This window comes from Limulus polyphemus, unplaced genomic scaffold (genome assembly GCF_000517525.1).
Source record: "Limulus polyphemus unplaced genomic scaffold, Limulus_polyphemus-2.1.2 Scaffold161, whole genome shotgun sequence".
NCBI lineage: Eukaryota > Metazoa > Arthropoda > Merostomata > Xiphosura > Limulidae > Limulus > Limulus polyphemus.
Window position 1 is genome coordinate 730322 of NW_013665771.1, and position 26288 is coordinate 756609.

The 26288-nt window shown below is 34.3% G+C and overlaps 1 protein-coding gene across 3 annotated transcripts in view; it reads left to right on the top strand.

Moving 5' to 3' along the window:
- The window catches only part of LOC106476939 (glutamate-gated chloride channel-like), a 166805-nt gene that overhangs the window by 103825 nt on the left and 36692 nt on the right, over positions 1-26288 (top strand). The window contains exons 1-2 of one of the 3 annotated variants that reach the window (XM_022381417.1): positions 8704-8709; positions 13882-13886. The exons of the other annotated variants lie outside the window; for them this stretch is intronic. The gene's annotated coding sequence lies outside the window, so the exon portion shown is untranslated. Of the gene's footprint in view, positions 1-8703; positions 8710-13881; positions 13887-26288 lie in introns of those variants that run through there. 3 annotated transcript variants of the gene reach the window in all.

Consider the following 26288-nt stretch of genomic DNA (forward strand, 5'->3'; position numbering starts at 1 on the left):
ATCGTATCTGTAAACTAACCAAATATAATAAACTTATGTTTATAGTTTACCGTGCCTATACACTTGCCCAATATAATAAATCTGTGTTTTTACTTGATCTTAGCTCTAGACTAACTAACTATAATAAACCTACGTTTTTATTTTTCGTAACTGTAGACTAACCAAATATAATAAATCTACTTTTACACTTCATCGTAATTGTAGACTAATCAAATGTAATAAACCTATGTTTATACTTTATCGTAACTGTAGGCTAACCAAGTAAAATATATCTATGTTTATTTTATTTTCGAAAATTAAATAGCTAAAAACTACGATTTCTATCTTCTGAGACGAAACAACAGCTCCCTCCTCTCAATGCTTTACTAGCAAGAAGCTCTCTTGAGAATCTTTTCTGAAAGCTAAAAGATAAAATTAATCTAATATTTTATCTTCGCACAGGCTATAACTACATTTTCAGAAACAAAAATCGTTAGCTATTAACACTTACTCTTTACGAGCTTACTCACTTGTTCCTTCTTTTCGACTGGTAGATCCTGAATCTCTGCAGATACTGATCCGACTATTGACACGTGAAGCGATTACTAATACGTGCCAGCTCTCAAGCTTTTCTAACTCTTGTTTTTGTTGTTGCTATCATTCGACCAGAGAGATTATGTAACTCGGGAATTTCATAGAATGCATTAGCATTGAATGCCATTTGCAAGACGGTTAGAGTTTATAAACCTGTTTCTTTGTTAATTACATTAACGCATACACGTAATCATAAAAATATTAGATGAAATGCTCTAAACATTTATCAACTCGCAATTACCACAAAACAGCAACAAGAGCACTTTTAAAATAATGCTTGTTTCTATTAACCTATGCAAGATTATTTCAATGTTTTGGATTTTCATCCTATGAAAACAACAAATAGCAACAAAAATTCACCCACTTGCTTATTTGAACAGATGAACCAAGTGGAGGTTTCACTAATGATTAACTTCGTAATTTGACCAGTAATTATAAAAATATTGAAAAAATTCACTTAAATTTAAATTATAAGTAATATAAAAGCGATGGGTTATTATTTGTATTAAAACTTCAATGTTTTAACTAGTAGAACAGCACGAATAACTGGTACTTTTATTAATAGTAACCACATTAACTTGTGACTAAATTACATAATGAACTTTAAAGGTTGTATAACCTTAATATAAGGATTTGTTTCCACTATGGGCACACAAATCAATCTATTTAACTCAAATGTATAGCAAATTATTTATTTATTAATATTAATTACTACAAAACAAACATATAAAGACGGGAGGTCATTGTTTCCTTGTTTAGACTATTTTATGAATACTATATTTATACTCAAAAGACATTTCTTGTAGCCGTCATGTTAACGAATTTTATATTGACTTGTTATTTTCCAGGTTTTAGAATTCATTGTGGATGAATTTTAACACGTTTATATGAACAATGAATTGCAAGTGCTACAACAAATAAGCGAAGCATGGTTATAACAATAAGTTATAACAATGCTATAGTCTCATATCATCGATTAAATCAGTTTCCTGAGTAGGGCGTGATCTACTAGCTGGCGCTCCCGAAATATAAATCCAAGAGTTCAAAGTTCGCGTCCCGTTGCTGTAAAAATGCACTCTCCATTTTGAGGTCGTGCGTGCGCTATAAGAGCGGCGGTCAAATTCCACAGTTCGGTCAGAGAAGATTTGACAATGGGTGCTGTCGCCTTCCCTCTAGTCTATTCAGTTCAAAATTAGGGACGGATATGCGCAGATATCCCTTGTACAGCTTTGCGCAAACCATCTAAAACAAACAAACTATTCTTCCTACAGGTAAAAATGTCATTATTCTACATCCTAATTGTTGAAAATGAAAACAGTTGAGCCGAAGTCATCAACAATACAAATTACGTTTATCATAATTATACATATCAATTTATATTGTAACTGTAACAGCTCTCCAAAATTCGGTGGTGTTTATTATTTCATTATATTATTGTAAATTAACTCTTCATACAATTTGTAAAAATAGATTCTTTTATCGTTTTTCTTGTTTTTTTTCTTCGCGTAATAGTTCCTCAGACTTTGTGATCGAGCGTTATTAGCCTTTCAATCATCCGTTGAGATTGCGTTCTAAAGATACGCTCTGCAACTGCGTTTCTCTTGTTTTATCGTAGAAACGAAAAAATTGATAGAGATATTTCATTGTTCAAATTATTGGTCTTTTGACCATAACTGATGAGCATTCTTTTAAATCTTATGTAAGTCAACCTAAACTATATTTGTTGTTATGACTCAGTAATAAGCTCGATGACTTATTACGCTAAAACTTGGGGTTCGATCGCCACAGAGGGCACAGCGTAAACAGCCCATAGTGTAGCTTTGTGCTAAAACAAACAGTCAAGCAGAATGTATTGTTGGAAGATGTAAACCTAAAACCAACAATAAATTAAATTGTATTTTGTTAATTTTAACAATTAACCTACACAAATAGGAATAATCATTGAAATAAAACTAACATTTTAACTGCGCGACGTTTTGGGTTTAGGCTTGCATCTTATGCTAGGATCACAAACACAATTTCTATTTTAAGAAGTATTCTTCCACACTCAGGTCTAAAGAATTTCATAATATTGTATTGTTTGACTAATCAGGTTTTCTGTTTAAGAACAGTGTAAGTTTGTGTGTATACATTCGTTGTATTTGCACATTTGACTGCGATGAAATAGTTATTTCACAGCAAGTTTTAGTTTTAGAACTGATACAATTGTTTATTATGTTTAAGATGTTTGAACAGAAGAGAACTGATCTGTAGGTAACCCGTGGTATGACTTTCAGTCAACCTTGGTTTCCACATCTCGTTTAATTTAAAACGACTTTTCTACTTAGCGCCACCTATTGGTAACGTGATTGTTTTTCAAACAAATTGATACGATTTTTACTGGTCTTTCAAAGTGGACTGATAATCTTATCTTCATGACAGAATTCAACTAAAAGCATAGTTAATCTAATTTCCTGTTAGGACACCGAGATAGTTACGGCAGCTCATCATTTCAGAACGATATTTCTACACGACTGAGAGTTCTACCGCCTCTTGAGGATAGGAAACCATGTTAGTGACTCGGTCACTGTCAGTAGGCGCAATCTTAAGGAAATATGACACACAGCGTCTGTATCGATAGACTAGAAGTATTTTTATAAAGCGCGCAAAATACGATATTATTATACAGTTATTTTTAAAATAATAAATGTTTGAACAAAATAGAAAAAAAAAGAGTGACTATTAAAAGAACCAGCAATAACTCAAAAGCAGATAAGGACAGTGAGTGGGAAGCATGGCTGGTGGAAGGCGCCATCTTTCTTCTGTTCAATATCAGAATGGCAAACATAAGAAGTGATAGATTTGGAAAAGAAAGGGAATGTTGTTTTTTTTTCGGGTTTTTGCAACGCGAGACATTAAAAGAAATTGGAAAAGACTACCATTAGAACGAGTCAAGAAATTACTGCTACTAAAATTAGCGAAAAGAAAACAAGTGTTACAATCTTCCATTAATAAAACCAACTGTAAAGAGAAAAGTCACCCAGAAAGCAAAATCATATTTGCATTTCATTTGGATGATCTAGGTGAATGGCCAAAAATTGACTGAAAAGTACGAAAAGGTGTTGGTCAAAGTGATCCCAATAGCTGCAGACTTTTCCAAAGAAGATAAGGGAAATAATCACAAGAGTCAGTAGATCAGTTGAAAACATTTCGATGGCAAAAATAATTAGAATCTCGATTGATAATGAATGAACCAAATAATATTATGGAAAATATGCGTTCAATTAAACAAGTGATCGAGCATTTGCAAGCTGTAATTGAAAAGACGTTTCCAAAATAAGAGTTCACGGAAGTCTTTAGAAGTCATTCATAATAGTTGTTGAATATTTGGAAATGTCTGATCGTGTCATGAATAACACCTCAGAAGAATTACATGCAAGAAATACATAAGTACAATCAAAGAAAGGGTGTCCATAATGAGCAGGTTCAATTGCTTTATAACAAAAACCAGATTATATTGAATGCTGCTCACTGTATTCAGACATAATCCACATATAACAGATGATAATAACCATTCGATTTGTCTGTTTGTTTGTGTGTTTGTTTTAATTTCGTGCAAAGCTACACGAGGGCTATCTGCGCTAGCCGTCCCTAATTTAGCAGTGTAAGACTAGAGGGAAGGCAGCTAGTCATCACCACCCACCGCCAACTATTGGGCTACTCTTTTACCAACGAATAGTGGGATTGATCGTCACTTTATAACGCTCCCACGGCTGAAAGGGCGAGCATGTTCGGTGGGACGGAGATTCGAACCCACGACTCTCAGATTGCGAGTCGAGCGCCTTATTCACCTGGCCATGCCGGGCTTCGATTTGTCACAGCTACTGATGCATCCATGACGGAAGATGAAGAAGTCAATATAAATGAATATTTCTTTCGATTTTTCTCTGTTGAAAGACAAATATTACGAGTATCACTGAAATCTTAAGCGAACTTGGGGAAATGGTGTTGTCTCTGGAAGATTTACAAAGCCAAGAATATCACGATGAAGAAAAATATGAAAGACAAGATCAATAATCTTCAAAAAATAATTAGATGTACTTGTTACTCTCACAATTTTTTGTACCATGCAATGTACACTCCATGAATCGTATTGAACAGTGAAGCCAACTGTTGCATCAAGGTAATGACGTTCTCTGACTTGGTTCAAAGTATGTGCATTTTTATTATTTTTTGTTGTTGCTGCTTTAATTCATCGTTGGAAAGTATTGCTACAAGATGTTTCCTAGTTAACTATGAAACCTTTGAACACCACGAGATAGTACAGTAGACATTATTTTGTTTGTGCTCTCTGATATGACCTGGAAGAGGACTTCGACACGCGCTAGTCTCAGTTGCAGAAGACTCCGCCCTTAGAAGAGCACATAAAGTTATATTCCAAAGCAATCCCTACCAATATTAACTTTAAATATATGATTAGACTTGCGGTATGGGAAGATGTACTGTATGGAAATCAATTTCGCTATGAAACAAGAAGCGATTTTGATTTGTCTCGAGTTATTCCGCAATCAGTAAACGACTAGAGGTTTTACAAAGCTATCGGTGGATACAAAGGAACTTGAAAGAGAAATGGGAAAAGTAAAAACTTTCTGCAAGAACATCACATTCGCTTACGAAAAAATAAAACACTTTTCATAAGAAAGTTGTGATAGTCTAACCTTCATTCACAGCAAAATTTTTAATTTCTTTAAGAAAATTATTGATACAGTTATTGAGTCCGTGGAAAATATGCTTCGAAAAGAGCAATAACGCGACTCATTGTTCAGTTTCCTGTACAGCTTTGCTAACGTATCAAAACTAAACTTAAAGGATTTATTAAAACATTGTATGGTTTCCCAAGTCCGCTTATCGGATAACAAGGCAACTGAAACAGAATAATGAGAGGAATTTCAAGCCCTTTATAGGAAGGTAATGGTCAAAATGACTCTGGAAAGTTTATTGGAATACACGTGCAAGACCAGATTAGCATCATCTTTTTTCCAAAACCTCTGCCAATTTAATGATTCTGCTGACTTTGCTCACTCTTGTTTTAAGTAATAAAAAAGAAGCTTTTCGAAACTCAGATTGATTAAATAAAATCTGAGATCAATCATTATACAAATTAGACATTGTGGACTGCCACAATTTCGATAGAGGAAGATATTTCACAAGAAGAGTGTGATTTCGCCACAATGAAAGCAAGGAAATGAAATTTCCATAACTGTAACATTTTAATCTGGCAGAGTAGTCGTGTTTAATGTCACTGAAACTCTTCCCCGAGTTTGAATAAATAAATAAATTTGATTTAATTTCTAGTCCCATAGTTTTATTACACAAAATTGAAAGAAAACTTTGGTGTGGAGGCAGAAGAATGACTAATCAGAAAGCTTTATATACGATTTATTCGCAAGAATTATATCAGTGAGGAAAATTAATGTTGTGATATTTTGATACAGGTTATTGTCAGTCGACATCTATCAAAAAGTTACAGATTTTTGTCTCAGAGCAAACTAAAGCTGCAATGCTTTCAGAAACTGTATATACATCGCTGTTCGAAACGTGTCATGTAACTAGTCGCGACATAGTACTTTAGTTAAATATACTATAGTAGTAATACATCTTCTAGAATTGTTTTACTTTATCTGAAATATACTATAGTAATAATACATCTTCTAGAACTGTTTTAATTTTTTTTCAAATATACTATAGTGATAATACATCATTTAGAACAGTTGTACTTTTTTTAAACATACTATAGTGGTAATACATCTTCTAGAACTGATTTACTTTTTTACTCTACCAAAGAATAAACACCCATTAAATATAAGAGGATTTAATGTTCGTATACCTTCATTTAACATATGCAGACTTACTCATTATTATACGTTTTAACCATCCAAAGGGAAAAAAATCCTGTTAAATGTGAGAAATCCAATTGTTCGTCTCGAAGAAGTTTTTCTCACCCAAGAAGATAACATCCATTTTAAATTTACACATCTGGTTTAGATTATCATAAGTCACTTAACGCATGCATACATGTGGGTCTGACTTAATAATACAGTTCTTTTAGGTTGTTGGTTTGGTTTTATTTAAGCACAAAGCTACACAATGGGCGATCTGTGCTCTGCCCACCACGGATATCGAAACCCGGATTCTAGCGGTGTAAGTCCGCAGACATACCGCTGTGCCACTGGGGGGCCAGTTCTTTTAGGATAATACTTACCCATTCAAAGTGGATGACTTTGTGATAATAGCTTAATATGATTGGACATTTCCATTGTTGTCTTCCCAAATCCATTATTAATTTAGAACTGATATGAGAAAAGGCAGTTAATCAACTGCACTCACTGCCAAATGTTTGACTACTCTAATCGAATAGTAGGCTTTATCTGTCACTTTTATAATGCACCCGGCCCGGCATGGCTAAGTGGTTAGGGTGCTCGAATCGCAATCTGCGGGTCGCGGGTTCGAACCTCCGTCCCACCAAACATGCTCGTCCTTTCAGCCGTGGGGGCGTTATAATGTGACGGTCAATCCCATTATTCGTTGGTAAAAGAGTAGCCCAAGAGTTGTCGGTGGGTGGTGATGACTAGCTGCTTTCCCTTTAATCTTACACTGCTAAATTAGGGACGGCTAGCGCAGATAGCCCTGTGTAGCTCCCTGGAGCCTATACTACTATATATCTCTCTATCTATCTCTCACCGCTTAATAAATATCATAACTTTTCAGTATACAACAGATATATATGCATTACAAACCTAAGAAAATCTAAAACGTATCACGTGCTAGCTCATTCGTAGTCGGTTATATGATATGACGACTTATACCCATGTTGAACTAGTTAATTGAGTCAGAGCACATTTCAAAAAGTTTTAAATACTTAGGTGGAGCTATGCGTTTTCACCCTGAAAATCTAAGGATTACAAAGTCGTCGTGGTAGTTCATACATGCAAACAAAGTATATGAAAAAAAAAAGTACCCAATAGTTTTGATTCTGATGGGAGTAACTTTTCGCGAATCATCACAGCATTCTGAATATTTTACTTAATAGCCAGAAATAAAATACAGTATAATCTAAAGAACAACTCAGTCTTATCCCTGTGTAACATAGTGGAAGATAGGAATATTTTACTTAATAGCCAGAAATAAAATACAGTATAATCTAAAGGACCACTTAGTCTTATCCCTGTGTAACATAGTGGAAGATAGGTTGTATTAAAATTATTCTCGTACTGGATCTAGTTTCTGTAAAACGCATCGGTTTTTACGACATTTTTTATACTTAAAAGTAGCAATATAAATGAAATACAAACCCAATTTTCGATTTTCTTGGTTGCTTGATTGACACATGGGCGTGTACAGACTGTCGCCGTGTCCTAGAAAGAAGAATTATTGATGACATTATCTTGTTTGATAAACTTCATCAAAGTTTCAGGACGTTATCGAAAACCTCCACACTGGAAGAAAAAACATAATGTGACTTCAATAAAGTAGAAGAATTTCTTTGAATTGGAAGATAGAAGAACCTCTTCTTTTGCATGTATAAATCATGAAGAAGATAAAATCCTGCGAGTGCTATGTGAAGCGTTGAATAATAAAAATTTAGTTAAGCTTTTTATCAGGAAAGAAAATTAAAGAATCTGTCAACTCAATTTGTTGAAGTGTATGTAAAAATGTGAACAAAAAATCTTTGTTTCTACTAGATGAATTTAGAAGTAGGCTAGATTAATATTTTTGTGTCTTTCTGCACGGTAAAGTTAATTAACTCTATTTAAAGTTAAATCTTTAATTTTATACTAAAATTCATTCTTTCAGAAAACTTTTACTCGATGTAAGCAAAATCTTTGAAGGTATGTTAAATTTATAAAAAGAGTAATAATTACTTAACTTCAAGGAAACAAAGAGATTAGAACCCGAAATCTGAAACTGTTAGCTCTAATAGAAAAATCATGAAAATTAGACTAAATATTTGTTAATGATTTTAATACCGATCTACATTAACGATAGATGTCACTATGCTCTTTTATCTAATAAGTTGTTGTCTGGCAGCCAGTGGTGCACATTGTGTTTTTTTTACTAGTAACTGGTATTTTTTGTTAAAAAAGCTGGAATGAACAAGTATTTCGTAAATTGCATAACATAATCAATTTAGAGACAAGCTGAAAGAAAATGGAGACGCCTTGGTTGAAAAAAAAAGGATATTATTATTCAAGTTATACTGAAAAACATATAGTATAATTAATGTGTTATTGACTGTTAACTAAAATTTCTAGGTAAAAAAAATGTGCATTTAAATTCGTAACGACCCTATAGTTTTATGTATTTTCTCGTCAGGGCTAAGGAAAGAAAATATTTCAAGTAATTCTGTTTTACAACTTGAGTGGCTCAGCTAAAATATGCAAAGTTCGACATATACTACCCGAGGAAACTTTCTGAAGATGTAAAACTATGGAACTGGGATTTACTACAATTCTACAAAATGAAAACTGCATTGAAGCGCGAATTAGCGAACATGAATGCCTCGGCAACTGTAATACCCAAATATTCTCAAATTAATATTTCACCGCTGTATCTTTATACTCTGAATCAGAATCAGGAAACAGTTTTTTTTTATATGTGGTACTTTCACGGAGAAATGAGACCCTAAAGTTGAGAACTTACACCATTAATCATCTATAGCAGAATCCCCACTCCCCCACCAGAAATAAGCCAGCGTGTAATCCAGTAGTAAAAATAAATCGGCATTTCTGCTATTTAAAAGTTCGCATACGATCTCCATCGAATCGTCATGTACACTGTTTGGTAAGACCTTGTATAGCATTTATTGGGGAATTTTCTTGACATAAACAAAAAGTTTGTTTACATTTTTATCAAAAATTAACTCGATAGAGGTCAAATTCGAGCCTTCAACTTTCACAACAAAACATGTGATTTTTTACCACCGGGCCATATTGCTTTATGTGTAAAGAGGACAGGGTTTTCTTACATATGCTTAATGGTGAACGTTCCCAACTTTAATGCTCGTTATGATTCAAGACATAAAGATACGTCGGAGAAATTTCATTTTTGGTGTTACAGTTGTCGAAGTATTCGTGTAATATTCGTTCCTGATAAGTGCTGCAGAGAACTCCAGCTTAAATCCCTTTTTTGTTTAAGTTTTGACCTTACAGATACTGAACATTTAGGACGACATATCACCATAAAGACTTTCAATACCTCTGTATAAAACTTGGTCTGCTCACTAGCTGCAAAATTCATGTTTTTCTTTATTTTTTTTCGCAAAATTTATTTACGAAATAGGATTGCTTTTGAGCTTCTGGGACCGTTTTAGAATATGTACGTTATTTTGGTATTTATGTAAGTACGAAAATCAGTTAAACCTACCTACTTTGCGTATCTACTACTTTCATTTGCACAAATTAATTGCAAATACTATTCGATTTCTAGGTAATCTCTGAAAATTTGAGGTTAATGAAGTTTTAACGGTAGGAATATAAGTCTAAGTTTTTTGTTTTGTCGAATTTTGTTCTAAACTACCTGAAAGTTACCTGCGTTGGCCGTCCCTAGTTTTAACATGATAAACTAGAGCGAAGACAACTAGTCAATACCACCCATTGAATAGCGGGAGTTGACCGTTATTTTCATAATGTATTCACGACACCAAAGTGCGGAGCACAATTTGTTCTTTTGTTGTTGTTTTTTTTGCAGTAACGGAGCGCGAAACATGGAACCTTGAATACACTAACCACTGGGTGGCGCTCAGCCAATATGAAAAGAATATTAATAATAAAACTTTTCAAACCAGATATAGAAGTGACAAGGTGGTCCAATTTTATTTTGATCTTCAAGAAAAAAGTTGTTTCATATATTCTTCCTGTATGCGAAATATCACAAACAAAAGTATACTAGCAGCGATCGGTGATTTGAAATAACTGATAAAGTCCCAGATTTATACTAAAACGTAAAGCCTAAAAATGAATGTAAATAAGATTTGTAAAAAAACTACAGAAAGAAAAATGTGTATATAAATCAATGTCGACTTTTTTACGGTCCCACGAAGTTCGTCTTGTAAAAAAATCTACGCATGTTCTGTGAATAGTTTTTAACGGTGATTTGGCACCAAGAAGCTAAAAAAATAGTGCCACGACACTATCTAAAAAAAAGTGAAATCAAGCTGAACAATCCAGACTAAATGGAAAGACTCAAAGCACGCTATAAAAGCTCAGTAACATTGTTAGCTTCAAATCATCTTCTTAAAACACTTTTTCTGTACGAATTAAGGTGTGTGTTTTTCTATCATTCTCAGAACACATTTTTTAAACCGTTATCTAAATCAGTTTATTTTTAACATCTTCCAATATATCACATAGACTTTCATATAAAATATAGTAAATTCTTCAGTTAGCTTACCTTACCGTGTGAAGTGTAAATAAATCCCATTTCATAAATTTATTTTCTCTTTTGTTTGTTTAGAAGTTAAGCACAAAGCTACACAATGGACTATCCGTGCTCTGCCCACCACGGGTATCGAAACCCGGTTTCTAGCGTTGTAAGTCCGCAGACATACCGCTGTGCCACTGGGAAGGGGGCTTTATTTTCTCTACCCTGTAGTGTTGGAAAAACACTTTTGTAATCTTAATATATAATGCCTTACTTTGGAACAATTAAATGATTAGCCTATTGCACACTCACCGTCATGTCTGTTTATGTGTAGTGTCAATTGAAAAATGTATTTCAAAGATGTAAAATCGAACTTGATAAAAAATAGCGGGCAAACAATAGCGTTAAAGAAGCCAAAAAAATTCCTCATCGAACTTAGTTACAGCATTAGTATTACCCAGATGAATCTTACCTTAAAATAAGCTGAATACACATGCAAACTAATATTCTATTTAAAACAATTTACTTTGAAAATCTGTGTTGTCGTTAATAATATAAGCCTGTTTTAACTTTATGAGGTTATTACCGTATCTTCCTACAACCAACCGTATATTTCACATAAATTCAGCTGAATTATTTTGTGTACAAATAGCATTAAAAGTAGATGCAAATAAAAATCTTATAACATCTATTTTCATCTTCAAAAACGACACAAGTCACGTGTACAAAAGTTACTTTCACGACATATCCGTTCAACAGACGCATACCTCAAGTAGCTGAAGAATGAAAAGAATATTCATGCTATTCCATACGAAGACAGGTGCAATGCCTGTGGATTTCTATGCGATCGAACTGTTGGAACAAGTATTGGGAAATCGCCGTCCTCGTATCTTAAATGGATTATGTAAAGCAGGCAAGGAGGAGTGGTGTGCTTTTAACATTTTGACATTATAGCCTTAGGATTGAGCCTTTTTGTAGTGAAAAATTACGCAGCAGGGCTGTTGTCAACGTGCAATGTCGTCAGATATAGAATGGCCAAATAACAACGTGTACTGTAACAACTTCGTGAGATTCTAAAAATCGTTTCAATATAGCGTACTCAACCGCTGTATATTCCTGAAAGCCAAAACATTTTACCGTAAACAAAGTTTTATCAGTGATCAGCCTTCCGTTAATAACACGTGATAGCATCCTGATTTTTTTTTCTTTTGATGATTACGTTGAGACGATATGAAGTTATTTGTTTTTCATAAAGACTTGTTTCATAAATGTGATAAAATTTTAGGGCAACGCTTTTATCATAGAAATCGATATCTCTACTATCACACTTGTATTGGTTGAATGTGTCAATAATCCACTGATTTATTATATTCATTAATTATGATGACAAGCTTGAGAAGAAATAATAATTAAGTGTTCTGGAAAAACATATCCCCATGCAGTTCAGTAAGAAGAAGGGAACAAACATGGACCAGATGCCGCCGGTGTCTCCTATGATGAATTACACCCGTTCATCCACATGGACATTTGCTGGCGTCCTGTTCTTACGTCACTCTATGTGTATCGATTACATACGAACGGGATAACAGCTCGTGGTTCAAAATGCTTTTCTTATGCATCTCGTTAGGGTACAACAAGCGTGATGCACTTGCTCAATTACTGGGAACAGTTGAATCGGTGCAGGGTTCTACTCAATCATTCCATTATTTGGCATATAAAATACATGCCTTTAAAAAAGTGAATAATAAGAATAGAACTTGCACATTTTAATTTGGGATTGAAATTTGCTACGCCTACAAGTGACATTAAAGATCAAAAGAAACACATCAAAAACATCAACAATTAATGCCATATTTTAATCAACTAAATGTTCTCCCTTATATCTAGCTCTCCATATTGAAAATTAACTTCTAATTAATACAACATGAAAGTAATTAACAAATCAATCTAAAAGTTTGAAATTTTACCTACTCCCTAAAATTAATAAATGAAGTTTTAGTTTAACGAAAACTTAAGTTTTTAAGATTTGATCATTCTTCTAATAAGTGCTAAATATTCATTTTCTAAAGTTGAACATAGAACATTTGCCAAACTAAATATGTATTATCCGTGGTCCATATATGGTAAACAAAAGCAATTATTAAAAAAATTATCTTAACACCGTTAGACAGCTCTTTTTATTACATGCCGGGAGCGCACAGGCACGTTTACTGTTTTGTTAGCGCAAAAATTGAACACTTGAAGGTTGAAACATTTAGTTTTAGTTGATGATTCATAGAGGCATTATCAGGTGTTTTTATCAAAATGAAGTTTTAATAAATATTTAATGTAATAAAGTAAGAAAAATTATTTACACCTTAACTTTGCCATTTTTACATTGTTTCTTCATGCAGGGATACAGCAGTTGAAAATCGCTCTGTTTATAAGGTGCCTTCCGAAATGAATAAATAGATACGTTGCACATACTAGGGTTAACACAATCTAAATATAACGCTAGCGTATCATTTACAGATAAAAAGAACAATATGATAAGAACTAAGATTAGCGTAACAGCTCCTTATATTGTTTGTAATTAAGCACAAAGCTATACAATGGGTTATCTGTGCTCTCCCCACCACGGGTATCGAAACCCGGATTCTACAGTTGTAAGTCCGCAGACATACCGCTGTGCCACTGGGGAGTAATATATTGTACGAAACAAATGTGCTAGTTGTGAACGATAAGGTTTAATTTTCGTTATCAAGTACCTTAAAATTTTACCTCGTGTTTTAATAAGACTTTGTTATTATTATCTGTAAAACTTTAAACCACATCACGAAAAATGCTTTAATGTACTAACTTAATACAATGTTTACTGAACCATCTGTAGCGTATTTACATTCCACTACACTTCCAGTCTATATCACTCAGCACAGGTAGAGCCAGAGCAACTGTGACAAACAGTTCCTTCCTCACTATTATAACAATATGTAACCAAAAATTCGTATCATTACAATTCTATGTGTTTTGTATTATTAGTGTTTTGATTCCTATTTGTACTTACTTTAGATCTATAACGTAACCTTTCCATGAAATGTACAGGAAAGTTATAGAGCGTCACTTCCAGAACATTCTATAAGCAGCTGGAAAGAATGTATAAGCCATTGAGCAACCTCAGTTGGCATCGTTTACTGATGAGACTGAAAGTGAAGATACAAGTATGTCACGTAGCGTCATTATCCAATACATGAGAGAAAAAAATGTAGCTAACCTATAAAAAAGTATCGAATCAACAATCTAAAATGATGTTGAGACAGATGAAAAGTAGTCAGAGGAAAAATGCGACAGTTCGCTTGAAGCCACAATCAGAAGAATCTGAAGTTGAAGCACCACAGTAACAACTTCTGTAATGAAGTGTGGTAAATATATATGTTTTATGATATTGAGGTGCTGTTTGTTTTCATTTAAATGTATAACCAGTTGAACACAGTACTACTGTTTAAGGTAGTGGGACAAATTCACCCCAGATGGTATAAGTAAAGTGGACATTCATGTGCTATAAGGACGGTAAAAATCAACTTTTGAAAGTTCTGATGATTTCTTTTAGATTTTAACTAAGATTTGTATATTTCAGAATTATGTTCTAATGCCTCATTAATTACACTTTGCATTTTTAATGGTTTCTCCGTTTTATTTGTTTTGGTCTTTCAATCCATTTTGCTGTCTGATTATCTAATAATAAAAGTATTTGATCGTTCAGTGGAATAATATTTTGTAAAATCAGCAGGCTAATCTTCATGAAAGTAAAAATAATAACAACAATATTCATTTCACCAAAAATCGTCCCTTTTTTTTTCTTTTTGCTCTCCTCTATTCTTCCCTGAATTTATCTAAATAGTGGGAACAAAACATCATTCTTTCACCGGTTTAATAAGAGAAGAAAAAGGTTGCTGAACAACAGAAACCTTCAACTCTTCAACAAAAACTTTCAACTCTTCAACAGAAACCTTCAACTCCTCAACAGAAACCTTCAACTCCTCAACAGAAACCTTCAACTCTTCAACAGAAACCTTCAACTCTTCAACAAAAACTTTCAACTCTTCAACAGAAACCTTCAACTCTTCAACAGAAACCTTCAACTCCTCAACAGAAACCTTCAACTCTTCAACAGAAACCTTCAACTCTTCAACAAAAACCTTCAACTCTTCAACAGAAATCTTCAACTCCTCAACAAAAACTTTCAACTCTTCAACAGAAACCTTCAACTCTTCAACAAAAACCTTCAACTCCTCAACAGAAACCTTCAACTCTTCAACAGAAACCTTCAACTCTTCAACAGAAACCTTCAACTCTTCAACAAAAACTTTCAACTCTTCAACAGAAACCTTCAACTCTTCAACAGAAACCTTCAACTCCTCAACAGAAACCTTCAACTCTTCAACAAAAACCTTCAACTCTTCAACAAAAACTTTCAACTCTTCAACAGAAACCTTCAACTCTTCAACAAAAACCTTCAACTCCTCAACAGAAACCTTCAACTCTTCAACAAAAACCTTCAACTCTTCAACAGAAACCTTCAACTCTTCAACAAAAACCTTCAACTCCTCAACAGAAACCTTCAACTCTTCAACAGAAACCTTCAACTCTTCAACAAAAACCTTCATGCAGATTTTGTTTAGATGACTAGTTTTCTTCTACCGCCTCTTTACAGATGGAAAGCTCCGTTATGCAGGAACACATTTTATGTTATTTTTATCTTAGTATTCATGAAAACACGAACAATGATTGTTATAACAACTCTCCTGAGCCCAGCATAAAATACTTTGACATTTTTCTGTTACAAACGTGATTTGAATTTTTATTTTTAAAATTTTATAAGTCACAAAATATTCTTAGTTCAAGAATAGATATAACTGTAAAATATCCAAACAACCAATAAAAATTGTATGAAAAATATATCGATTCAAATTTACTATTTATAAATGAGAAGGATGATGTATAATCCTTAAACCGTTTTATAAATGATTTGTTTGTTTGTTTGTTTTTAGCTATGCACAAAGCTACACAAGGGCTATCTGTGCTCTGCCCACCACGGGTATCGAAACCCGGTTTCTAGCGTTGTAAGTCCGCAGACATACCGTTGTGCCACTAGGGGGGGGGGTCTTTATCAATGGACTAAATGCCTTTAGTATATTTTAATACTTGCAGCAAAGGTAGTGCTTAACTATTTGTAATACATCTGCGTGTAATGCACATGATTGTATATCTTAGTAAGAAAAGTCTCGTGTGGAAAGGTGAAAGTGCAACGTCATTGTTCCCTGGTAATGAAATATTTCAAGTGAAAGAAAAGATGATGAAACCAATATCAAACCCCGTTATCCATGCAATAATACCAACAGATCGTACATATTATTCTTATGATAGATGTAATTACAATTAATCCTTTAGTTTACCATAATCTCTCACATCATCAACATATCAGCAGACAGTGCTTGAGTTTCTTCCCGTGTTAATTTTCAAGTTATTTCTTTTAAGCGTTTGTGGAAAAAGCTATGAAACAACATATTAAATTCACCGTGAAACGTCTTACACACACATAAAGTAGTGTTCCGAGCTATTCATTGGTCTAGACAGATCGATGGTCTGTAACGATGCTAAATATTTGTGGTTTGTTTCGGAAGTTCGCAAAGAGCTACACCAGGAATACCTGCACTAGCCGTTACTATATTTGAACAGGTAGATTAGAGCTACACTATGGGCTACCTGTGCTGTGCCCATCACGAGCATTGAAATCCGGTTTTCAGCGTTATAAGCCGACAGACTTATGGCTGAGCCACTGGGGTCTGGATTAAAGAAATGGCATCTAGTCAACATCACCCACCGCCAACTCTTCAACTACTCTAAACTAATAATAGGATTTGACCTTCGCTCTTATAACGCACCCACAGTCCCAAAAAAGATAAACACAATTTTTCGACAACGCGAACCTTAGACTCTTGGATCTATATTCCCACATACTCCCCCACTACAGGACCATAACTGTCGCCATACCAATTAAAATTATATTAACATTCCAAACGTGATGTTACTGTGGTTTAATTATACATCTCCTTAAAAACGTGATGTTAATATAGTTTAATTATACATCTCATTAAAAATGTGTTGTTAATATAGTTTAATTTTGTAATTCATTACAAGCATGTTGTTAATGTGGTTTAATTGATTATTTCATTATAAGGTGCTATTAATAAGGTTTAACTGTAAACCGTATTAAAAAACGTATTGTTAATATGATTTGATTGTATACCTTGCTACAGACATGTTGTTAATTAATATGGTTTGATTTTTGATGCTGTGCAACTAAGCGAAGGCTTTTTTTTCATGTATCTTTATTTTTCAGAAATGTCTAAAATATACAAATAAATAACATATTGTCACGCAAGTATTACGTACCAGTCAAACAAAGCCACTAAATATAGAAAGTGAATTCTGTTTGTGAATCAAAAACAACAAAAAAACGACAATAATCGTTTATTAGACGCAGTTAATAACTAATTTACTGTTACAACTATCAATTCAGAAGCAGCACCGTGTCCATAGCGTCCCACTAACATACTGGCCCGGCATGGCCAGGTGGTTAGGGCGCTCGACTCGCGATTTGCGGGTCGCGGGTTCGAATCCCCGTTACACCAAACATGGTCGCCCTTTCAGCCGTGGGAGCATTATAATGTGACAATCAATCCCACTATTCGTTGGTGAAAGAGTAGCCCAAGAGTTGTCGGTGGGTGGTGATGACTAGGTGCCTTTCCTCTAGTCTTACACTGCTAAATTAGGGACGGCTAGCGCAAATAGCCCTCGTGTAGCTTTGCGCGAGATTCAAAACAAACTAACTAACATATTGTAGTTTCTGGACATATTTCTAACATGAAAGATAACTAAAAATTTGAAATAAGTCATAAAACTTCCTCATATTCTGCAGAAATGATGACAGTGGCATTTTCTACAGCAGGAAATTAAAACACGTATCTGACTATTACATGTATGGGAATATTCTAAAAAAATTATTAAAATTGATATTTCCAAACGAACATTTTGATTATTTTGTATACAAGAAATACTTTTATCATTTCAAACGTTAGATATAAATTATAGAAAATATTGCAATAAATGCAAATAGGCGTATCTTGTCTTTGAGGAACATTTAATTGAAATAACGTTTTTATGTTTTTAAAACTTAATTCAACGCGAAATTTATTAATGTAGTTATTAATGAGGTACGTCCTTGGAGTTCACTGTACCCATTCACGTACAATATGTTCTTTTGATTTCTGTCGGGATAATACAGAAGTTAAAAAATCTGTGTATACAGAAAATCTACGTCATGAAGCCAGTTCACTTTTTCTTTAAGTAGGAGTTTTATTGATTTGCCGCGATTGGATAAACTTCAGATGGCAATCGTTATGCTACCATTTCCAGTAAAAACCTCCCCCGAGAAAAGTAAATTCGACTTGGAAGTCAGCTCATCTCGTTCTTCTCTTTATCTTCAGAGCGAAACGCTTTTCATGTGGCTTCACTATTAAGATGTGGCCTTATCTGATTCAGTACAACACACTACAATAACACAAACCCGATTATAATAAGTTGGAGCTTAAACAAAAGAAGATGAAATATTCATTATTGTCCTTGTTTGACCATCGAATTGCGTTTTGAATTTCGCGCAAAGCCGTCCCTAATTTAACAGTGTAACAGGGAAGGCAGCTAGTCATCACCACCCACCGACAACTCTTGGGCTACTCTTTTACCAACGAATAGTGGGATTGACCGTAACATTATAATGTTACGGTCAATCCCACTATTCGTTGGTAAAAGAGTAGTGGGATTGACCGTAACATTATAATGTCCCCACGGCTGAAAGGGCGAGCATGTTTGGTGGGACGGAGCTTCGAACCCTCGACCCTCAAATTGCGAGTCGAGCGCCCTAACCACCTGACCATGCCGGGCCCGTTTAAAATGTCCAAGGTCTTAAAGAAAATGAATGAAATTTCAATGAGATTATAATAATTATATATAAAATCACGTCTTGTAAGTTAAAGGAAACATCACGTCTAGCTGTATATTAAAGATGTGAACATAAGACGTTCACTTGAACAAATAAAAGAAACTGGGATTAAACTATCGTTTTTATACACCGTTTTAAGAGCTGTTCACTTTGAGTATTTTCAAAGATAATATGTTAACATTTTTAAACAGTCTACGTTTATTACCTCACATAGGTTCATAGGTGGTTTTATTGTGTTGCCTACAAAAAAAAAGGCTTGAAATGATTTACATGTATTATGTTTCATATTTTATTGCATAACGCAGATGTCGAGCGGTGCTTATGAGAAGGTTTGATAGCAGCTACATAAGCTCAAGCTTGAAATATTGCTTACGGAGTGGCTTTTAACACTGCACGCGTCTACATTCATATTGAATGCCTGATTGACTTAATACTTCTTTGTAGTCAGGTCTTCAAACTAGCCAAATTTCAGCCACTACTTCTTAGTATAGTTTTGTTATTATTGCAGGAGTTGGAAAATCTAAATGAATTAAACAGGTAGAGTTGGTAAGTAGTATAATAATCCAAAATAAAAACACACTTCAAGATTGAGGTGCGGTATATGAAGCACAATTTGTATTAACCAGTAACAAGTACTTTTTAATTAACACCTTTTGTAATAAAACAATAATGTACCAACATTTCCTCATTATAGCCCGTATACCTGACAAGGAATTAAACTTTAAGTATTTATCCAAAACAAACATAACGTACACATTTGTTATAAATACTTATCGCCCGTTTAAAGAAGTGCGAATTATCAATAATTAATTTACAAAGAGTTTTCCTCTGTTTATAGATTAACAGATTTGCATGTTCTGTCGTTTCTAAATATTAGCACTACAAATTCAGTATTACCGAAAGTCATACATCAATGCATTATCAATAGTCTAGAATACTAAGTAAGGCCTATGTACAAACGTTAATGTTATATGGGTATAAGAATTCAACGGGTATAAATAAGACATATATACAACATATATAACTGCTTATTTGTTATACAGATGTTTCGGTATGTTTTACGTATTATGCAGAAATTCAAACACGGCATTGTCTTTGCAAACACCTTTAAATAAATATTATGTATAGGTTCCAGTGTCCACAAGTATACCAGTAGGTGTTCTCTACGTAAACAGTATCGAAAACGTTTATAACTGTATTTTTAGAACTCTTATCTTTAGAGACAGATTCCCAGAAGTCCGGTTTCGTTTCACAGCACGTTTCAAAGTTCGTGTGGATCTGGGAGAGATAAATTATAGACAGCATTAGTACATCCAGAGTTTTATCCATTTCTTCAACAAGATTATCCACAATGGATTTGGATATGAGTACAGAACCTGAAATGTCTCGGAAACTCGTATCTTCAACTCTCCAACCAATAACCATTCTTCTTCTCAAGTTCTTTGAGCCCTTTTTTTTTTCTCTCTCTCTCTCTCGTGATGTCTTGACTCCAACTGGCTGGTTGTGGTAGCTGATAACTTTTATAATCCATAAGTAAAAGTGCAGCATGATATTTATTCATATGCAAATTAATTGGGACGAGTCCATAATTAACTGGAGGTGTGTGAGTTGCAGTTCTACAACATTTTAAGTTATACACCTGTATACCTTTTTCTCATGCTTCCGTAAAGAAGCTAAGGTATATTTGTGATATATATCTATAGGTATGTTCTACATGTTCGTAAACACCTGTTAATATCCTACATTCGATAAGGTTTTTTCATAGAAAAGTTCAGTTTATATGTTACTAAAGTAAACATTTTAAAATTTTGATGTATACATGTCATTTATATATACATATATATTCCGTACTGTTTGCAGAAAGAAAAAGAAAACTTTGAAGACTGATAATTTTGCCATAGCAAATAGGCCTGGCATGGCCAAGTGGTTAGGGGGCGCTCGACTCGCAATCTGCGGGTCGCTGTCACACCAAACATGCTCGCCCTTTCCGCCGTGGGGGCGATATGATGTGACGGTCAATCCCACTATTCGTTGGTAAAAGAGTAGCCCAAGAGTTGTCGGTGGGTGGTGATGACTAGCTGCCTTCCCTGCTAAATTAGGGACGGCTAGCGTAGATAGCCCTCGTGTGGCTTTGCGTGAAACTCAAAACAAACAAACAAGCCATAGAAAGGTTTGGAGCTGTGTACTTTTTTCTGGAGCTAACTTTAAAACGTATCAAGTATGAATGTTTAGGCGAATTGTAAGTATAAGCTCTGATTTGTAAAATAATCGATTTAACTGTTTTTAAATTATAATTATTCACTTCATTTCCAGCCTATTATTTTTAAAAACTAGATCGGAAATGTGGATGAGTTAACACTGCAAATCGATTCCATTATAGATAATGAGAAACACGTCTGCTAAAAGATCTGACGCAGCGTGAAACGAGGCTATTTGAAGCCACACAGAAAAGATCCTCGTTATCAATACGATCAGTGGTATCGAGCTCAAAGTGACTTCGATCCCCGACATAGCTGAAACTCTCAGTTTCCCGCCATCATGTGTAATTCACACGTAATCTTTGTGATTCTGAAGCTTTTCTGATTAGGTTCAAGCACTCGTAATTAGTTATTCTGTTTCTTTTATCTCCCAAAAATTACAGCAAATTTTTGAAAGTCGATATAAATAATATGAATTGTATTATTTTTCAGTCAGTCACATTGGTCATCTATGAACACTTTGCTTGTTTGTATTTTTAAGGAAAACGCCAATTATTGATCAAATTATAAAATATTTCATGGAATGGCCGAAAGTCAATTACTAGAACTTATAATACAAACCTAGAAGGAAGGATGAAGTGTTTCTGTCTAACGTTTCGATTCTTTATTCTTCTAACTGAAATAAATTGACTGCTTAGTTTATTGCTTGTATCTCTTTTAAATGTTTCAGTCAACTTATTGATGATTCAATGATAAGCTCAACCGTTATTCTGCTGGCATGACAAAGTTAACTGTCGACTCATTCTCAGCCATAACAAGCTTAACCGTCACTTATTTTATAGGGCCCGGCATGGCCAGGTGGTTAGGGTGCTCGACTCGCAATCTGTGCCGTAGGGCGTTATAATGTGACGGTCAATCCCACTATTCGTTGGTAAAAAAGTATCTAAATAGTTGGCGGTGGGTGGTGATGACTAACTGCCTTGTTTCTAGTTCTTCACTGCTAAATTAGGGACGGCTAGCGCAGATAGCCCTCTTGTATCTTTGCGTGAAATTTAAAACAAACCAAACACTTATTCTGCTGACATAAAAAGCTTAACCGTCACTTATTCTGCTGCTATTACAAACTTTACGCCGAGTAACTTTGCTGCTATGACAAATCACTGCAAAGAATAAATCATATTATTTTATTTCGATGGTGTCAAGTTAAAGTATATAAGATTATACTTAAGTAAAACAATGAAGATTTTATCCAAACGTGTGCGTGTGTACATATATATATACATTGCCGAAAAATACATTGTATATAAAGTAACCTTGTTTCAGCTATAATGTTCAGAACTTGTCACTAAATTGAATAAATAATGAATGTCAACATAGAATTGATTTATTTCATCCAAATAGGATTACTTTTCTCTTTAATGATTATGCAGATGTGTTTGTGTGTGTGTGTGCAGCATATGTTTTAAATGCTATCTTGCACGTTTTACATAAATATCATAGCATATACATGTACCTGCATATACATCTAACGTACATATAAATCTATATGAATATAATAGTAATGTCTGTTGTATGTCCATGTAACTACTTTGCAGGGTTTAGATGGATTTTCACCAAATTTGGTATGGAGGTTCATTGGGTCCATGTGGAGATACATGCAAATTTGAGGTTTCACATTTTTGTGTTTTGCAATTTTTATGAGCGTTTTGTGTTTTTTACAATTACATATAAGAGAAGCAGCTTTTCATGTCATGAGATAACCTTTCATTAATCATTAACGGTTCACAATAATAAAAAATCCAGTTTGAAATATATATATAGTTGCATTTCTTTTTCTTCATACGACCTTAATCCCACCAAGATTTGGGGTCGCCCGCTTGGGTATTTTGTATTAGCTACATAACTCCAGTAAATATCAAAGTTTAATGGGATTGACACTTCTCAACCTTTAGGTCAAATTAAAACAAAAAGTTATATAAATCTTGTAATTATTGACATTTTACAGAAATAATGTGACGCCATCTATCGAATAGCACCACAAACAAAGCTCCATAAAACCATTTCATACTTTAGGTATTCAAGATTCGGACAGAAACTTAACTACGGTATGGGAAACATTTGTTTATCACAGAACACAAGTTTAAATAAAAGTACTCTCTTCACAATAACAACACGACTTTTACTGCGACTGTACGTGAGAGTCTGATTATATCTTTATTGATGTAAATTGTAAATATAGTACTAAAACTATAGTTCTTTAAAAACTGGATTTGTTTTCAATAAAGGGTACCAATTTTAATTTATAAAAACATTACAGTTTATATCAGCATAAACCGAACAGGTTTCCCGTGCAATACTTCTCAGAAAAATCCATTTCTTAGAAAATATTCACTTTTTCTAATTTTTTTCAATGAGGTAATGGTACTACGATTATTTATTACTAGCACAAACAACCGCTAGTATGTATAATTATAGGAAAGGAGGTATTTATGAAGTTTCAATTTCATGTGACTCTTATAGGAAAAAACATTATCTGTCCTCAACCAGTTCTCTATCATGTTGTCCTGATGATTAAGGGCACAACCAGTTCTATATTATGTTGTCCTGGTGATTAAGGGAACAGTCAGCTCTATATTATGTTGTCCTGGTGATTAAGAGCACAACCAGTTCTCTATTATGTTGTCCTGGTGATTAAGGGCACAAGCGGATCTCTATTATGTTATTTTGGTAACTAAAGGCACAAGCAGCTCTCTATCATGTTGTCCTGGTGATTAAAGGCACAAGCAGCTCTCTATTATGTTATTTTGGTAACTAAGGGCACAAGCAGCTCTCTATTATGTTGTCCTGGTGATTAAGGAAACAAGCAGTTCTCTAGCATGTTGTTTTGGTGATTAAGGGAACAAGAAGCTCTCTATTATTTGTTTTAGTGAATAAGGGCACAAGCAGTTCTCTAGCATGTTGTCCTGGTGATTAAGGGCACAAGCAGCTCTCTATCATGTTGTCCTGGTGATTAAGGGCACAAGCAGGTCTTTATTATGTTATCTGGTGATTAAGGGCACAAGCAGGTCTTTATAATGTTATCCTGGTGATTAAGGGAACAAGCAGGTCTTTATTATGTTATCCTGGTGATTAAGGGCACAAGTAGCTCTCTATTATGTTGTCCAGGTAATTAATTCGACTTGCAATCTGAAGTTCACGGGTTCGAATCCCATCCCCGAACATTGTCATGGGTGCGTTACAATGTGACTGCCAATCCCACTATTCGTTAGTAAAATGTAGCCCAACATTTGGCGGTGGATGTTATTTACTAGCTACCTTCCCTCTACTCTATCACTTTAAATTTATAGACGGATAGCTGGAGAAGCTCTGCGCGAAATTCGAAATAAACAAACAAATTCTATCAATTTTTTGTGGTCAGTTAGACTTTCTTTGTAAAATGTTCATAACATTTAGGTAACTCCAAGTGGCAAGTACCTTAACACAGTTCTTAGGATGAAAACATTTTATTTGCACGATTCGAGTGTTTCTGAATACTTATTCAGTAAGTTTGAGAACAAGGTGTATGAAAATATTAGTATAAATGAAGTAAAATTCGAATGATATTTGTGAACATAAAGTTAATAATATATTGAGAAGATATAAGCATCTCTTTGGAACACATAGACCACGAAATAAATTAAAACCAACCTTAGCCAATAGTTTTTCCTTCACCGCTAGAACATTAGGTTAGACAACCGATCGTCTGATTTCAAACCAGTGCCAGATTGATGACACAATTTTACAGTTTCGTTCTGCTAACCATGTTCCTAACTTCCAGCATATTTAAACTCTCAGCACCCCAAGATTAATTTCACTCTTGAACTTAAAAGAAAAAAAATACCTTTACTGGATGTCAGGATGACTCAAGAAGGTAATGATTTTTCTACTTCTATGTATCATAAAAAATATTTGTCCAGCCTCTAAATCATTGTGACAGCTTTATTCCTGTTATTTTCAAGATTAAATTAGTTGCGTCATTTTAGATATAACGTTTTTACACTTGTTTTCAGACTTCGCTGATAATGGAAAAGTCTATTCCGAAATGTTTGACCCCTGTAAATAAAACGTTCTTCGTCCTATCAATGTGTCGCCAATGATTTACACTTGTCCCCCAATGGAACAGTGGTAATCTACGGACAATACAATACAATCTGATTTATGTTTTGTTTCTTGGACAAACTTCGACCGCTAACTAAATGACAGACTGAAAATTATTAATTCGTAATATTAGGTCGTCAATAAATTAATGTCGCGTTTTGGAACATTTTCATTAACCACCCCCCAAAAAACGTACATCACGTATAATAATTAAACGAACCGCCTAAATGTCACGTTTAAAGTTTAGTACACTCTAATCCCATATAGTGATGGCACACGACGAGACATACATTCCGCATATAATTGCTCTTTAAATACAAGAAGGGAAACAACGCCTCTGTAGCCACAAAGAATATCAAAGAAGTTTATGGAAATCTTTTGAACGTTCGTAAGTGTCAACAATGGTTCAGCAAATTTCGTTCAGGTGATTTTAGCCTTGAAAACTATAATGGCAGGGGCAGACATGTTAGAATTGATATTAATGAATAAATATCCTATAACCCGAGCGCCTTCGAAAGGTGGACCTTTCTTAAGCGCTCGAGTTATAGGTTTTTTATTTATTTCTATCAAGACTTCTTGAACCTACTTGTTTTTCTAACATCATAATTGGAATTGATATTGATGCTCTTAAGACGCTTGTTGGATCTAACCCAAGGCAACACACTCATGAAATGGCCCTGAAATTGCATGTTTCTCATGAAACAATACGTAAACATATAAGGAATATGGGAAAACTCAATAAAGATGGTGTTTGGGTGCCTCACAAACTCTCCGGTGATCATCGTTTCCAACGTGTGAACATTGCTTCGTCTCTTCTGGCGCGTAATGCGCGTGAACCATTTTTGGACAGAATTGTCACCAATGATGAAAAATTGGTTTTCTATGCGAATATTAAACATCAAAAACAATGGCTCAGTCTTAGACAAAAAACCACTTCCGACCCC